This window comes from Pogona vitticeps, chromosome 2 (genome assembly GCF_051106095.1).
Source record: "Pogona vitticeps strain Pit_001003342236 chromosome 2, PviZW2.1, whole genome shotgun sequence".
Taxonomy (NCBI): domain Eukaryota; kingdom Metazoa; phylum Chordata; class Lepidosauria; order Squamata; family Agamidae; genus Pogona; species Pogona vitticeps.
This window is the reverse complement of record NC_135784.1, coordinates 270,127,990-270,145,307: the sequence shown is the minus strand read 5'-3', so window position 1 is coordinate 270,145,307 and position 17,318 is coordinate 270,127,990. Positions and strand designations below refer to the sequence as shown.

Sequence of the window (17,318 nt, the reverse complement as noted above, 5' to 3'; positions counted from 1 at the left end):
AGCTTACCTCTGATATAAAAAGCCAGGTAATTCCCATGTACGTGCAGGACCCAAGGACTCTAACAGGCTTTCTCCACAACAGTAAGCCAATAGACTAATCCACAGTAAATGCATATGGAACAATTTCCTTTCCTTTCATTCACGTGGAGCCAGAGGCACTATCGGCTTACAGTCCCTACGCCTGCCTAAGCTCTTATTCTATTGAGGGTGGAAGGTCAGGGTGGACAGATTAGAGAAGTGGTGACAGGGTTAGCCAGGATGAGAGCTGCTTTACAGATCAGGATTCTGAAGCTGAATGAGAAAAGTGGGGGGGGGGGCGGTTTGGAGTGGAAATCACTGAACGCTGACAGTCTTGTCTGTTAGGACATGCATGCTGAGCCCCTGGTGAAGTAACAGCATGGCGAGTCCCTCCCACACAACTATCAGTTCCACTTTTTAGACTGAGTTTTCAGAAGAGAAAAGGGGGGACAGACTATAAACAGACGGGTGTTAGGAACGTTGAGTTTTCAGCAGCTACATTTAAGAAAATGTTCCCAAAATAGCCTCCCAAGCTCTTTTTTTTTTAACCCAACAGACATAAATCTAGGGTAAGCCCACTGGGGACATGGAGAGAACTCCAAATTTACATCATTGTAACTCAAGAGAGATGAATTTAAACCATTGTTCACATTTGGAGCAACAATCTGTTGACAAGCTAGCCAGGGTTGGGGGTAGAAAAGTCCATATGGTTTTAAAAGGAAGCATTGATCCCAATTATTATGCTGTTCTTATACATAGGAACAAGAAACTGTGTGTTAACTGTTTTTGTCAATATATACACTAACGCATAATTTGTGTTTGTGTGCACTTGCACAGAGAGAGTGCGAGAGCACATGCACATGGCAAAGATATTTTGCAGTTTTACAAACTATAAACGAAGCAGACTTGGGCAGCATTATGGTTAAAAATAAGCTTATGGGATTTTCTTTTTCTCCAGCTTATTGACAAATCCTTACAATTCTGATTTTTTTTTCATTAATATTTCCTCCTTATTTTGCAATATTTTACTAATAACAGAAAACCTAAAGAAAAACATCACAGATATAGTTTTGTATATCTGTTATAGTTTATACATACTCACTTCATATGCATTTAACAATGTATGCATATTTTATGCATGCATACTAGACTTGCAGCCATATACTAAAGCATGTAGAAAAATGCTCAGTTAAATATATTATAGAATAAATTGAAATGAATATTTGAATCCTGAGCCATGGGCCTCTCAATATCTTTAGAGATGTGGTCCAGTCAAAAGGCTGGGGTGAAGGCAATCCAGAAGTCTATCACTTCCGAAATTTTTTAAAAGAGTAACCTGAACTGTGAAACACCTTTGAGTACTATCAGGCATTTGTATGGCATTTGTTACAAAAACTATAAAAATGGTATAAACTCCAGGGCACCTCAGGAAATGCACACTACAAGAAGCTAACTACTGTACATTGTAAGGCACTTTTTCCCCCAAAAACCCTGTTGAAATAATGTCCACATTAAAGAAATCTTCCAAGATACTGACAGAGTTACATGTAAATAAATGCATCTCTTTAAAAAACGTTGCTGTTACATTCTTCAGAATTACGTTCTTCAGCATTTTTCTCTTTATGGAAACCCAAACACATCTGAAAAAAAAAATCAGACTGCTGAAAAGAGGAACTTCGCTATGGCGGGCTTCTGTTCACTTTAAGATTTAGCAAGGCCACAAAGAGTTGAGGAAAGAGTGATTTGAGCTCCAGTGGGCAGATGCAGCCTGAGGGTCACCTCTTCTCCCTTCACTCTCTCACACATTCTCCCTCCCTCCCTCCCTCCCTCTCAGTTACACAGAAAAATCTTGACAGAATGGCAGGAAACACGCACTGCGTGGTCAGGGAAGGAGATGATGTCAGCAACCACGAACAATAAAAGGTGTAAAGGTGCTTCCTTCCTTAAACTGTTCCAGAAGCGCAAAATGGGAACCAAAACTCTTTACTTCCTTCTCCACAGAGAACTTTCTGAATCTGCTCTGCTGCAACACCACAGACAGAAGGTTCTTTGAAGAAGTCACCCAAGGGGCAAGAATTATAAAAATGGAGGAATCCAAACAGTTAATTTATTAACCGGGGGCAGTCAGTGGAAAAATGAATGAATATGCATCAGTGATGTAAGGTTTCGTTACAAAGATGAACACGTGTGCCATAAAGACTTTTTTTCTTTTCTGTATGCTACAGCTGCAGTTATATTTTTAAAGTCCTTCCAACCTTTGAACAATCAGCTTTTTTTTTAAAAAAAAAATTATATCCCATTTTTAAAGGAGCCACATTTGAGCAGTACATTCAAAAGAGAGCTACGTTTACATTTGATGCTAAAGCACTGGGTGAAGGAAACAGTAACAAATTCAGGAGAGCCAAGACAATACTGTACAGTGTTATTCAAAGAAAACTTTCACAGAAAGTTTGTCTTCTGTGGCAATGGATTTGGCAGAGTGCATCCTGATCAGTAGGTAAAAACTGGATCTGCATGAGGCACAGTGCTGGAAATAAAAGAGCTGACCTCTTCTTTCTAACACATGACTTCATGGGGCAGTTAATTTACATTGTTTAATGTATCTGGATATTCTCCTCTCAAGAAGAGAACTATGCAGCCTAATTCTATTGATGTACTGTATATTTCAATGGGAATTCATCCTAAGAAAGCAGCACATACAAGACTACAACCTTAGACTCAGGGGCAGGCAGGGAAGCTGGACTTCGATGAAGTGACGCCCAAAGGCACAGCTAAGTCCTAATCAGGAATGAGGCTCAAAAGTTACAGTTCCCCAAATCCCTAAACAGTTACGCTTGCTGAGAGATTGACATTTGTAGTATCATTCATAAATAAATAAATAAGCCAATCCCTCCCACACTTTTTCCTGATTTGAATGAAGATGTCTAATCTAAACTTACCTAATGGCAGATACTACCTACTTTTGAGCGAAGACTGGGATGTTCCAGTGATTATTTGAATGCAGATACCTTATTTTGGGCTACTGTAAACATGTCCATAGGCATCCCATGTACAAGGAGATAATCAGAACCTGGACCTTTAAAAACTCTGTTTTCATTATAATGTTATACACTAGATGTCATTACCGCTGCATGAGATGTGAGATGCACAAAAAGCATGGTCTACAATACACGGAAATATAATTTGGGCAGAAAGCCATTCGAAGAAGAAGAAGAAGAAGAAGAAGAAGAGGAAGAAGAAGAAGAAGAAGAAGAAGAAGAAGAAGAAGAAGAAGAAGAAGAAGAAGAAGAAGAAGAAGAAGAAGAAGAAGAAGAAGAAAATTCTGAGTCATCTCAAGATTTTAAACATCTGTCCCAAACATTCTGATGCAGAAGTTTAACATAACCTACATTTATGTATTTTGATCTTGTGGCTAGACTGCCACATTACACAATGTGCAAGGGATTTCATTTTAATCTATTAAAATCATCTCAGGAGAGTAGGCAACTTACAAACGGAAGTCAGCACAAATACAGGAGCTATTCAAAAGTTGTAAGCTAGCCTACAAAGTATCAGCTACACTAAAGAAAACAACTTTTGATTAGCCTGTGGTAGGCAGAGACTAGTTTGATTTTAGCTATGCACAGTACCCAGTAACAATACAGAAACACTGAATGATTAATGTGATAATGACACACAGAGATGATTAAAGCATATTACTAAAACATTTTTGTATGCTATGTATTCCCTTGCCAAAAGATAGTAATGTATCAATTTACACCCAAACAAATTAGCTTATACCCAGAACAGTATTTCATACAATCAAAAACAAAAACTCATCAGTGTTGTCAGTTGCTGGCAAGACAGCCTCTGATTCTACTACAATCAAAGCGTACAGCTCTTCTAAAACTTCACAGCAGATCCTTCTTCCCACTGTGTATGCAAGCAAAATTGTAACTGAATTTTAGCTGTGTCCAAGTGGCCTGTTTGTGTGGGAATAGAAATTTGGGGATCAATCTCACCACACAATTCGAGGAGAAGGAGAAATCCTCCCACAATTTCTCAGAGGTGAGAGTCACTTTCAGCAACACTTCTGGTAGAGAGCTTCCTCCTCCCCCCCCCCTGCAAGAATTTCACCTTTTGCGGTGCCCTCAGCAACCACACTGCCGTGCTGGCAGCCCTGCCTCCACTTTAGTTCCTCCACATTTCCTTCTGTTCAGTGCCATTCCAGAACACGGTGATAGTGGCGGTGGTGAGGAGGCAATGATCCCCTCCCCCCCAAAAAAAAAACCCTGATGGCAAAAATAAGGACACAAACGTGCAAATAAAGGAATATTACAGTTAAAAAAGAAAATCTCAAAGTAGCTCTCGGGGGGGGGGGGAGACTTCTGAGACATTGCGACTTTTTATATGAAATCGTTCTTCAGAGTTCACCACCCTCCTCAGGCCTTCTAACAGTTACATTTTTGAGGGACCATCGTAGATAACATTTTTCCACCACTGTAAATGCCTAAATCTTATTTTCTGTAAGCTCTATAGCCACTATGAGGGAAAGAACTGATACAACCACCTCAAGGTGGGATCAAAAGGCATTTGTCCTGCTGTTGTTCCAATCTGGGGGTAGTCTGGTGGGGCACGTCACAGCTGGTTTGCTCCTTTTCCCAGCATGGACCATCATGAGCCTGTCTCTGAGGCATGCCCACTTTTTTGGGGTCCCTCTCAGGGGTTACATTGCTGCTGTTCTTGTTTTGGTGTGGGTAGGATCACTCCATTTTGGTTCAGTTCCAGCATGTGTGATCGCTGGGACTGAACCAAAGTGAATGGCTTAAGCTCCCCCTTTGCTCAAGATAATTCATGATACTGGGAAATTTAAAGTTTCCATGGGGGAGCAGAAGCAAGCAAATGTGTATTTTAAAAAAGCCTAGGCAGCACTGATGCTATGTTGCTTAGGAAAGAAACTGAAAGCTTCCTCACTGTTGCGCTCTGCAGAGAAGAAGGAAGTTTTCAATTTCTCACAATCATAAACCAGCTTAAGCAAAGCATGGAGGAAGAGATGGGATGGGATATGAACGGGGATTTTTTTTATCTTTTATTTTCCTTTTCTCTTTAAATGGAAACAAGGGCCAAATAGTTAATTGAGGTGTGGTGTGGTTAAATCCTTGTATATGGATGCAAGGAAAGCCAAAATGACATTCACAAAGTTATCCTGTTTAGCCCACCCAGGCTGGGGTAATTTGGCCAACTAGTTTCACCCTCTATCTAGTGATGTGCCATAATTTACCCACAAATTTCCAAAATTAAATTTCCCTATTAGGAAGAGGAGGATTGTCCCCCCCCAAAAAAAAAAACTTTGAAGGACAATAGCCCTTAGCTGGTTGCCATGGAGGAGAGAAATGGAGAGTGATGGCAACTCCATACTGGAACTTGCCTTATATCGTGTCAGACAATGCCAATACCTAGGCTGACTGGCAGCAAAAATTTAATATATAGCATAAATCTAATTGTTAGTCCCAACCAGAATAGACCCACTAAATCAATGGGAACTTGGTAAGTCAATATTTATGTAAACTTCATCGATTCAATTAATCTACTTTAAGCCAAGGTATTCCACATCAGCTGTTATTCCTTTTCTTTAACCTGGCAGTATTAGAGATGGATCCTGGGACTATCTCCATGCAAGCCATGTGTACAACCTCCCTCCTCTAGGAGGCTGGCACACAGAGTGGTCCTAAAGTCACTGAAAAACAGCTTCTTCAAAAGCAGAACACTTTAGTTGTCCAGGGGAGCTACTAAAAGATTAGAAAAACCTGAAGGTATATAGAACTACAGTGTGAAGAAATTTATGTGGATATACATAGATGTAGATATTTAGACACTGCATTTTTGGAAGGTCAATACCATGTTGACTCACTTTCACACACACCAACTACACCTCATTTGCATTGATGAAATACTGCTGTTCTGTGGATGTGTTTGTGCATTTTGCTTTTAGTAACCAAACACCCACTTTGTTAATAATCCTTGTTCCAAATGGAAACAGAATGTCTTCTTCCACGCCAGGAATTATTGTCAATATTTTTCATTTTATTATTGTCATAAGGAGTCAGCCGGAAAAAAAAACCCAAAATCAATTGAAAGATACATTAGCTAATCTTTTCTGTGGCCTTCAGTGTACATTACATTTTCTCAGAAATTGCTCTTTATAACCTTTCCGTATGCAGAGAATTGTTGACAAAATGTTCTTAAAAGGAGTTAATATGTCACAAAATGGCTAAATGTTTTCCTTCACCAGCAGCTCGAACTTCTAAGCACTGAAACAGTTACACAATGCATTAAAATTAACAGGAAACATACTGTATCAAAGTTACAACTCACTGTAATCTTAAGAAGTGTAATTTCTCCCATTATCAAGACTTTGAAAATTTGGCAAATAGATATACCCATCTACACTCTATTTCATCCTGTTCTAACAGCAGCAAAAGAGAATAAAATGGCAGAAAGGTAAAGACTAAGGCTGCAAGGTTAAATCTTCTTGGTAGGGAGTACATTCCACACATAATCCTGTTGATTACTTATACTGGTGGAAGTTCAATGGTGTGAATTGCTGAGGCAAACTGCTGCTAGTTTAACAAGTCACCACCGCTTGTGTCTCTTGCCACATGTCAAGCACACGAGTTGTGCACAGTGAGGGACACAAACAACAGCTCATTAACTAATGACTATTTGCTGCTGGGATTTGCACCATTGCACTTATACTGGCACAAATAACCAATAAGATTCTGGCTACAGAATGTGAGTGCCTAATTAAAAACCCTTCCAGATAAAACCTATGAGGCATCTAGTCTGACGGAAGACTAGAAAAATTGTTGAACAACATCTCCCAGAATCCCCATTAGTCATCCTCGCTGAGGATCCTGGGAGCTATAGTTAAAAAAAAACAAAACAACTTTCCACATTGTTTCCCAAAGTGGCCAGCTAGATGTCACCTGCAGGACTTGACAGCAATAACTCTCCTGTTCCACAGGAACTGGCATGCAAAGGAATGTTACTTCCAATTTATGATTTTGTGTGTGTGTGTGTGTGTGTGTGTGTGTGTGCGCGCGCGCGTGCGTGCGTGCGCGCGCACGCACGCACGCACGCACGCACGCACGCACGCACGCACGCACGCACGCACGCACGCACGCACGCACACACACACACACACACACACACACATATATATATAAACATTTGTTTCAGGAAAATTTGCAACTCTAGTAATGAATATATAGATAAATGCACATGAAAGCAGTGAATGAAACACTACAAAAACAAGCAAATAAACCAAAAACTTAATAAACTATCCTGGAAATTGCAGCTGATGGATGGTGTAGGAAGGAATTAAAAAATATAAATAAATAAATTGCACCATACAAATAAAGATACTTGATGGACCTGTCATATATGGCCCATATATTGTTCACAGATTCATCAATTGTCTATTTCTTTCTTCTCTCTTAGAGTAGGCTAATCAACCTAATTAAAGCTTTGTTCATCTGAAACCTTGAATGACAATTTGCTTAACTTCATCCCACTGTGGTATTTTTATAAAGAGAATTAAATCTGATCTTCTGACAGCAATTATTAAATGATCCCAACTGGCCCCAATTAAGATGCATGGCTCACAGGGTCTTGAAATCCAATAAAGCAATGAATTCTCTCACTTGTACATCTTTCTTTCCTTTGGTCTATTTTCTTAATGCCAATTAAGCTCCTCTGATCAACTGCAACCGAGAAGACCTAATTCATGATACAATGTATCAATTTGCAGTTCAGTCATACTCAAGTATTGGGCAGGGTTTCACGTTTTCTCAGTGGCAGTGAATTCCATATCATTATCTCATAAACACAATAAGTGTAGTTTGAGTGAGTGAGAAAAAAAGGGGGGAAATTCATTAATGCTGCATGTGACTTTAAAAAACGACAACATCAAAGTACTGGAAACATACCATGAGAATGGAACACAAAGCAAATTATGCTTTTTGTGCTCATACCTCTTAATCTTCCTGCCTTTTTAAAAAAATAGTGGTGAATTTCTAATTTAATTTTGCAAACAAAGGCCTAGAAATGAAATAAAAGGATACATAACACACATTTAGACATGGGGACAAATATAAAAATGAATCAGGATATTTGTTAAATATCCCTGACTTGTCAGATACTCATTATTTAGTATTCACAGGGTCCAGAGACCCCAACAAATATGAAGCAACGAATATAACCCTTTTATATTTGTCCCTTCATTCCCTATCTGCTTATGCCCCCATGCATCAGCTGTTCCTTGGGGGGGGGATGGCTTGGTTCCCCTTTCCTCCTCTTCCTGTGCCTGTGCAGCATAAGAAAAGGAGGGAAGGGATCCCTCAGCCACTGCGAGATCACTTTGAGCCCTGCTTTCTCTCTTCTTGCTAAACCCTGTGGGGCTTAGCAAAAGGAGGGGGAAAGGGATCAAAGTGCTGCAGGATCGCTTTGATCTCTGCTTTCCCTCTTCTTGCTAAGCCCTTCAGGGTTTAGCGAGAGGGGGGAAGGGATTAAAGCAATCCCACAGTCATGGCTGTATGATCGCTTTGATCCCTGCTTTCCCCTTTTCTTGCTAAGCTCTGTGGGGCTTAGGAAGAGGAGGGGAAAAGGGATCAAAGTGCTGCAGAATTGCTTTAGATCCCTGCTTTCCCCCCCCTTGCTATGCCCTGGGGGATAGCAAGAGGAGGGAAAGCAATAAAATAAAATAAAATTTAAAAACAATTTTTTTAAAAAAATGACCCGATAAATGATGAATTGATTTGCTATTCCTCAGGTCACGGGTGGGGGGGGGAATTTGTGGTCATAGAGGGTGCCATTTTGGCGCTTCATCCCCATCTCTACACATGATCCTTATATCCATTTTTGCACCCTCCCTCCACCGCCACACCACATCCACCCTCTGTGTAAGATGAAATTGGGAGTGGAGGGCTTTCCTGCTTTTGGGTGAACCGCAGGAGGGACAAAGCTGTTTTGCCCTGAAGACATAACAGAATTCTAAGTTGTGAGAGGGGACTTTGACACCCTTTCAAAGCATATCGCTTTTACTCTTATGGCTGAATTCTGGAGAAAATTGTGAGAGTGGAAGAGTAGGATCTCCAAAGCACAATCGGGTTCAACAGCATCCCCAACACCATAAAGCCATCCAGTTCTTTTTCTAACAATAGTAATTTATGTCTCAAACCATTCATGCTCATCATTTATTGTTGTTATCATTAACATCTATTACAAGAAACCATACAAATGCCAACAGATGATAGAAAATAATTTTCAAAGCCAAATATAGTATATGGGCCATATGTTTGTTGCCCACACTTTGCATGGATACTTTAAATACTTCCTCTCATTCTATTTCATATTTTAGATGTATTATAATGTTCCTTTCACATACATCTGTACTAGTTTCATGTACACTACAATACATTTATTACTGTACTCAAATTAAACTCTTGCCATGGCACAGTATATATCAACCTGAACTTCCGGAGTAGTGGTTCCCAGCCCTGGGTAACCCAGATGTTCTCAGACTACAACTGTCAGAAATTCTGGCCAGCACAGTTCCTGGTGAAGGCTTCTTGGAGTTTTAGTCCAGGAACATCTGGGGACCCAAGGTTGAGGACCGTTTTTCTGGAATACTCCAGAAATCTATGGCCCCTCTTTCACAAGGATCAGTGGCCCAGTATCTTACTTACAGCTACTGTTTATTTTGCTTGTTGTCATACACTTCTGGAAAAGGAACAAGTGCTTCAGATCAGATCCAATCTATTCATATTCTGTCCCGTGTTGCATCCCATCTTTGTCAGACATTAAACCGTTATTTCTTAATATCACATACAATTTCATATAAATATTTTGTCAGAAACAATGCCTCTGTGTAAATGCTGACAATGCTATTGTGCATGTGTGTTTTACTATTTGTAAAGCAAAATATGAGATGGTGTGAACTTTGAAGTAGCTTCAAAGTTGCCCGTACATACACATGGTTGCTCTTATTTCTACAGTGCCCTCTACGCATATCGAGCATTTTACAAATGGAGTCTCATATAGGCAAGCTGTGATCATTAGGCTTGGTAACGTCTGAATTAGTCCCTATCTGTGTGCCTTCTAACAGGTGTGTGAGCCACAGAAATTAGCAAGTGATCATAATTACCTCTGCACCCTTAAGAGCATTACATCTTTATCAAACATCTGCTAAAGGCACAAAGAACAGTCCAGGTTAGTTTTGTTTCTTGACCAGCTGACACAGTCCGTGTGTGTGACCGCCAAACCTTTCTGTACTGTTAGAACAATGACAACTGGAGCATGTGGTCATCTCCCCAGCGACATGGAGAGTTGTCCAAAAACACAGATTTCTAATTTCTGCTCTATTTTTTCCACACATATTTATTACAAAGCTTTAGGGTGATTTTTCTGTGTCTCTGCTTGAAATGCAGCTAGCCTCAGGATTTGGCACTCACTGACTGTGAAGTCTCCAGGGAACTGAATGAATGAAAACCATTCCCCTGAGACTTAAAACAGTTTCTATACACATCTGGCTCTTCTTAACTTAAACTCTAACACCTGCCTCAGAATCTGGCCTCCATCATCTTCTTTGAAGTCCAGGGCAGCCAGATTTATTTTGACTTATTTTCTTTAAGCCAAGGCACAACCGGGTGGCATTCTTGCTAAATGTAATACAGTACAACTGATACCCATTATATTCACTTAAAAGGATGCTGCTACCAAAAACTGCCTTCTTTGGTTTTAAACAATACATTATATACAGAAATTAAAATATGATACATATTGGGCCAGGACAGATTTGATTTAAATCATGATTTAAATCACAATTTAAATTTAAAAAATCAGATTTTTTTGACAAATTAAAGTTTTAAAAATTGATCTTTTAAAATTTAAATCATGGTTTAAATCAATTTAATTTTTAAAAGTCATTGATTTTTATCCACCCTTTTTTTTAGTATATCATTTATTAGACTAATTTCTACTGGCACAGATAACGTTTTAGTCCTCAGAGCTTCACATTGTTAGTGTCAGCCATCCCACCATTCTCAGAAAAAAAAGCTTTACTAGGTACTAACGGGTATTTTAATAGTCAAGCTGCATGGAAAGGGACAAAAATGGTTCCAATCATTTGGACAGAAAGAGTTAAGCTTCTACTCCTCATGCAGCCCACCTCTGTCCCCAGGACACCTCCACATGCCTATAATTGTGCAAGGAAAAAGCCAACTCATGACTTCATACTGCACATCAAGAGACTACCCACTCTCACCTTCAGTGTAGCTGCTACATCCCACAAATTCCTATAGGGAAGCAGAACTCTTCACTGGAGAACAACAGAAAAGCAGGTACCTTCTATTAATATAACAATTCTATATCTATTTAATAGAATGGAAAATCCAAATAAGTACCACTGTATTCTACGGAATTCAGGAGGGTAATAGTAACCTTTGAGGTGCAAGTGCTCATATGGATATTATCCCTAGTCACATCTCCAAAGACAGTTGAAAAATGTAGCAACTACGTTGGTTCACATAAACAAAGCATACCTAGTACTTTTCATCTGCACCAGAACCAGGTCTTTGGAAAGCTAATGGGTTTGAAGAGTAAGTCACCCCCGCATACTTAGCATTACATCTGGAACATTACACTAAATATATTGTTCTTGCTAGGAAAATTCATTTCTCGAAGCTATTGTCGGGACTACTGTGAAGGAAAACAAGAGTCTGAGGGGAATGGCAATCTCATCATCCTTTCTAACAAAAATTTAAAAAATAAAATTAAAGAAAATCCTCATGCTTTGGCTCCTTACGGTTTCACTACTCACAGCCTGGGACTTACTCTCTCTAAATCAGTGGTCAGGGAACAAATGGGGCAAAAGTGAAAATCCTGGGGGTAATGAGCAGAGCGCTACCCCCCATCCCCCATCCCCCACCCCCTGCAGCCAAACCTCAAAATGTAAGCCATCTCTCCCTGTTACTTCCTTGGTTGTGGCAGGGCACCTGTAAATCCATTCTTTCAAAGATCGGAGATAAGCCTGCTTGATTGTTTAGGGCTTTACAGCCTCAGGCAATCAATCCAGGGCTTGTGGATGACTGCTTCCAGTGCAGATGAATGCAAGCAAGCAGGAAGAGAGAAAGGATCAAGTTAACAAGGGGAAAATAGGTGCGAAAGATCTACGGCTTCATCAAGCTTCTTTAAATGTACAGTATGTAGAAAATGGAGGGAGGGTAGGGGTGTGTGTGTGTGTGTGTGTGTGTGTGTGAGCGAGAGAGAGAGAGAGAGAGAGAGAGACTCAAAACTATGAAAAAAAGGAACAGGCAAGCAAAACAGAAGGCTTGAATTAAGGCAGGAAAAAAGGGTGGCTTTTTAAGATGCTGTCAAGGTTTGTCATCGCTTTCCTTCCAAGAATTTCATGGCTGCTGTCACCATCTGCAGTGACCATTGAGCCCAAGAAAGTAAAAGCTGTCACTGCCTCCATATCTTCCCTTTCTATTTCCCAGAAGGTGATGGGACCAGCGGCCCTGATCTTAGTTATTTTGAGCTTCAGACCATTTTTTGCCTTAGCTGTCTCTAGCAAGCACATCATCGCTAGCAGCACTCTGGCAGCCATTGATGATAATTAAATCCTCTATAAGCTAGCAAAAAATTTAATGCAACTTGCCAGGCACGTTGGACACCTTACTAGTCCCTATACCACCCCATGGCTAGTGTGCAATGTGTTCCAGCAAAAAATGTGCACATCTTTATTAAATTTGGTGTATCCTACTAGTTCGGCACATCACCTGGCAGCCATTTATACTGATGATGTATCCTGCTAGTTTGGTACACACCCTGTGTAGATTCAATAAGATTTTGAATTCAAATAATGTATGATTTCTTTCCTTTCAAATCAAGGGGATAATGTTGATGTATATACATTTTTGGGAGGTAAAAGGTAAAAAAGTTCCCTGACCCCTGCCTAAATACTAATAGTATTACAGACTCAGCCACCTAGAATACAACAAAGTTTGATACAAACGCAAATTTTAATCACAACTACAGAAGAAAATTTAAGTCCAACACTTTGTTCTTTAGAGAATTTAATAGCACTAAAAAACAAAACACGGAACTGATGAAATTTGTAACTCTACATATGTTGTATCTGCTCTTGAAAGTAAGAATTCTTTCATTTCCATACACATATCCTTACTATGCCAGCCACTACAGACAGTACAGCTGTCAACAATATCACATGAAGTACATTGCCATATTTTCAGTCAATGGCTCATTAGAGATAGAAGAATCATTCACACATTCCCATCAAAATGCATTAAAAATGGCAGCCAAAAGAATACTCATTATTTCTTTATAATGATTAATACTACTATGCAGAAAAAAGTGTCTTCTATTTGATGCTTCTTCTGTTACATGAATAGTATAGTGAAGTACAATGACTTTCAGAACTCAAATAGATAACAAAGGACCAGATAGTGCAAAGCAGTCTTTCATCTCAAGTTAGAAAAAGTACAAGGTTGCAGAGGGAAATGTTTTCTTATTTTCACTATAAAAACCACACCCTCCACAAGTATATTTTGAGATGAGTGTATTTTCCCAGTGAAAAAAACAGGTCTCTTTTGCAATTTTGTAAAAAAAATGTGAGAAATATGTTTTCTTTTCTAAAGTGAGGGCACTCTCCATTATCAATAGCCCACCTAATCAAGGATTGTTAACCAGACCACAACTCTTCAAGGTCTTAGACAAAAATACAAGAACAATTACTGCATGAGATTTAAAATGGTCAAATATAAAAGGAAGTACAGCTCCTCTATCTTTAATGTTTGTAACAACACAGATGGCAGAATGTCAACAAGTGTAGCTACAAGATACTGTATTTTTTTCTTCAATGCAAGTATTAGAAGTGCAGAGCTATTCTGATTTTCAAGAATTTTTAAAGTGATGGGACAGTCTTCTAGTCACCTGCCTAAAAGAAGATGGCAAAAAGGGAATAAGATCGAAATCATACTTTGGGACGTTTGCAAACTGGGCCTCAAATGTACCTCAGAGATGTGTGGGCCAGAATCCCAGGCCATTTTTTTAGCAGAAGGCAACAGCATGCCCCATAATGAACTCTGCACTGGGAATATATGTTCATGCCTAATTCTGAAAAATCACATCCAAGTTTCAGCAGAATAAAAGAGGACCACATAGTACAATACTCAGCATGTCTATGCCAAAACAAATCCCACTCAGTTTAATAAGGCTCACCAAAAGATACATATACAACAAATCTAATCAGGCCACCAAAACGTGTGACCTAGAGAACCCAAACCAACAAAAATCTTACCATTACTCAACACAGCAGTAAAATGCAGATTTTTTTAGTGATTTCACATGGAAGCAGAGACTGGAAGCTCTGCAACTAAACCTCATCAAAGTCAGAGCCCCTAATTTATAACCAATTAACATATGCTGAGACAAAGAGAGGCTCCAGAATTAATAATACATGATTCAAGAGCCAAGGAAAATTGAACATTCTATATGTTAACAACACAACAGCATTTTACTATTTCAACCAATAACGGCTACTATGATGTAAAAAGAAAACAGAAATTAAAGTTTCTGTTTTTGGAGACAGTTCTAGAACTGGAGATACATTAAAGTGGGCTTTCCATTACGAGCTGCAATTAGGAATAGCTGTAAGACCATAGTAAAACACAACTACTAATTAGCAACTATCATATTTTAAAATACAGTATAGACCATCATGTGAGCTAGGGTACTTCAATCATTTGCTTTAAGAAATTTATCTAGAAGCACAGCCCGTATTAAAATAAAACCTACAGTATCATGTACATTGACTTGAGGAGAACATTTGAAATCCAGGTAAGAAGGTAGACTTCAAAATATATAAATCCAGATTTTCTTTACAACCATTTGATGACTGTGTCTGTATATACAGTGGTGCCCCGCAAGATGATGATAATGCATTCCGTTGAAATCGCTGTTTAGCGAAATCGTCTTGTGAAAAGTATTTATCCATTGGAATGCATTGAAACCCGTTTAATGCATTCCAAAGAGGAAAATAGTCATCGCCCAGCGAAAATCACCCATAGGCAAGCCCTTTTAAATCACTTTCTTGAGAAGCATCAGTCTGAAAATACCCTAGGGAAGCCATTTTGTGGAGCCACTGATCAGCTGTACTCGCCATTATGTGAAGATCAACCATAGGGAAGCCATTTTAATTTGCTGTCTTGAGTATTGGTCCCGAAAACACCCTAGGGAGCCATTTTGCGGAGCCGCCGATCAGCTGTTAGAATTGTCCTCGGACCGAAATGTCATATAGCAAAATTCCCCCATAGGAAACACTGTTTTGCGAAGCGCAATGGTGGTCACAAAACCTCATCGTCATGCAGATTTGTTTTTATGCGGGGTAATCGTCTTGCGAGGTACCACTGTATACGACAAATAGCCACTTGAAGCAAATTCTACTGAAAATTAACCAGATTAACTACTGAGAAAATATGTTTTTCACATAATCAATGTTGTGAATCTGAGCAGTGATTGGCATGATCCTCAACTTATCCAGCTGTGTTAACTGGAACCTTCCAAGCAATAGAATCACCAAGTCTCAGCAAGCTCCAAAAACATCAGAGTGTGAGGCAAACAGTTACGAAGAAATGACCAACAAAGCTTGTGATTGATGGTGCTTCCAGGTGGACAGCTGGTAGTGCTACTGACCATTGTGCTGCTCTTCCAAATTGTCCCTCCTTAAGGGGCTCTTTCTGTGGTAAGAAGAAATGTGGAGGAAGCAGCAGGAAAAGGCTGGGGGTTATGGATTAAAGAAGATGAATCTGAGCCCCTTCAAAAATTCCGGTTGGAGTCAAGTTTATAATCCGATAAAATCCACTTCTGTAAGGACCCTAAATACAGCAGACACAATAGGTTCTAGATAAGAAAAAGATTTAACAGGGTTCTTATCCTGATGTTAAGTGCATATACCACACAGTTATAATCAGAGTAGTACTTCAATGGTGATGGCACCATTTTATGGTCTCCTAGGATGTGTATTTGAAGTATATAGAATTCGTTGATAATGCTGTAATTTAGGAAAACACACTGAAGCTCTTCAGCAAAGAATTCTTACAATCTCAAATATCAGATCCCAAGATCCCACACAATTGAGCCATAATAGTTAACATGGTATACAACTGCTCTAACTATGTAGAGTAGCTGTATCCCTCATACATTGGCTGTTACAGATCTGTTGCTATTATCCATTCACAACATCATTAACAAAGTATCTCAGCGGCCTTTGATACCATTGACCACGGTATCCTCCTGGGAGGCTCTCTGAGCTGGGAATTGGTGGCCTGGCACTGGCCTGGCTCCGTTTCTTCTTGGAGGACCGGCCCCAGAGAGTACAGCTTGGGGAGAGTGTTTCGGCCCTGTGGAGCCTCAATTGTGGGGTTCCACAGGGGTTGATTATCTCCTCAATGCTGTTCAACATCTATATGAGGCCGCTGGGTGGGGTCATCAGGGGGTGTGGAGCATTGTGTCATCAGTACGCTGATGACACTCAGCTCTACATCTCCTTCTCACCAACCGCAGGAGATGCCGTTCTGTCCCTTCAGCGCTGCCTGGGGACTGTACAGTAATGGATGCAGGAAAACGGGCTGAGGCTGAACCCGGACAAGATGGAGGTACTGAGGGTGGGCGCCCCCTCAGTTGGGGGCCTGGGAAACTCCCTCTCTTTTGGGGGGGGTGACTCTTGCCAACAAGGATGGGGTCCACAGCTTGGGGACCCATCTGGACCTGGCGCTCACTATGGAAACACAAGTGGCGTCGGTGGTCCGCACCGTCTTTTTTCACCTTCGGCAGATAGCCCAGCTGCTATCTCGATGTTGGGGCGCTCACTACCTTGGTGCATGTGCTCATAATCTCAAGATTAGACCACTGTAATGTGCTCTACGTGGGGCTGCCTTTGAGGCTGTTGCGGAAACTCCAGGTGGTGCAGAATGCAGCGGCCAGACTACTTAGTGGAGTGAAAAAATACCAACACATCTCACCCACTCTGGCTGCACTGCATTGGCTGCCCATTCGGTTCCGCATTGACTTCAAAGTGTTGATGCTTATGTACAAAGCCCTAAACGGTTTAGGGCCTCGATACTTGGCAGAACGCTACTCCCACCAAGAACTACCCGTATCACTTGATCGAGTCAAGAGGTGAGGCTGAGGAGCCTGACGCCGAGGGAGGCTCAGAAGGAAAGGCGGTGGCTCCTCGCCTCTGG

General features: G+C 40.3%; 1 protein-coding gene across 29 annotated transcripts in view; it reads right to left on the bottom strand.

Annotated features, from left to right (window-relative positions):
• Positions 1 to 17,318, bottom strand: part of MEF2C (myocyte enhancer factor 2C) — a 229,420-nt gene that overhangs the window by 136,140 nt on the left and 75,962 nt on the right. For 4 of the 29 annotated variants that reach the window (XM_020783759.3, XM_078386378.1, XM_020783762.3 and 1 more), the window contains exon 1: positions 8 to 7,044. The exons of the other annotated variants lie outside the window; for them this stretch is intronic. The gene's annotated coding sequence lies outside the window, so the exon portion shown is untranslated. Of the gene's footprint in view, positions 1 to 7; positions 7,045 to 17,318 lie in introns of those variants that run through there. 29 annotated transcript variants of the gene reach the window in all.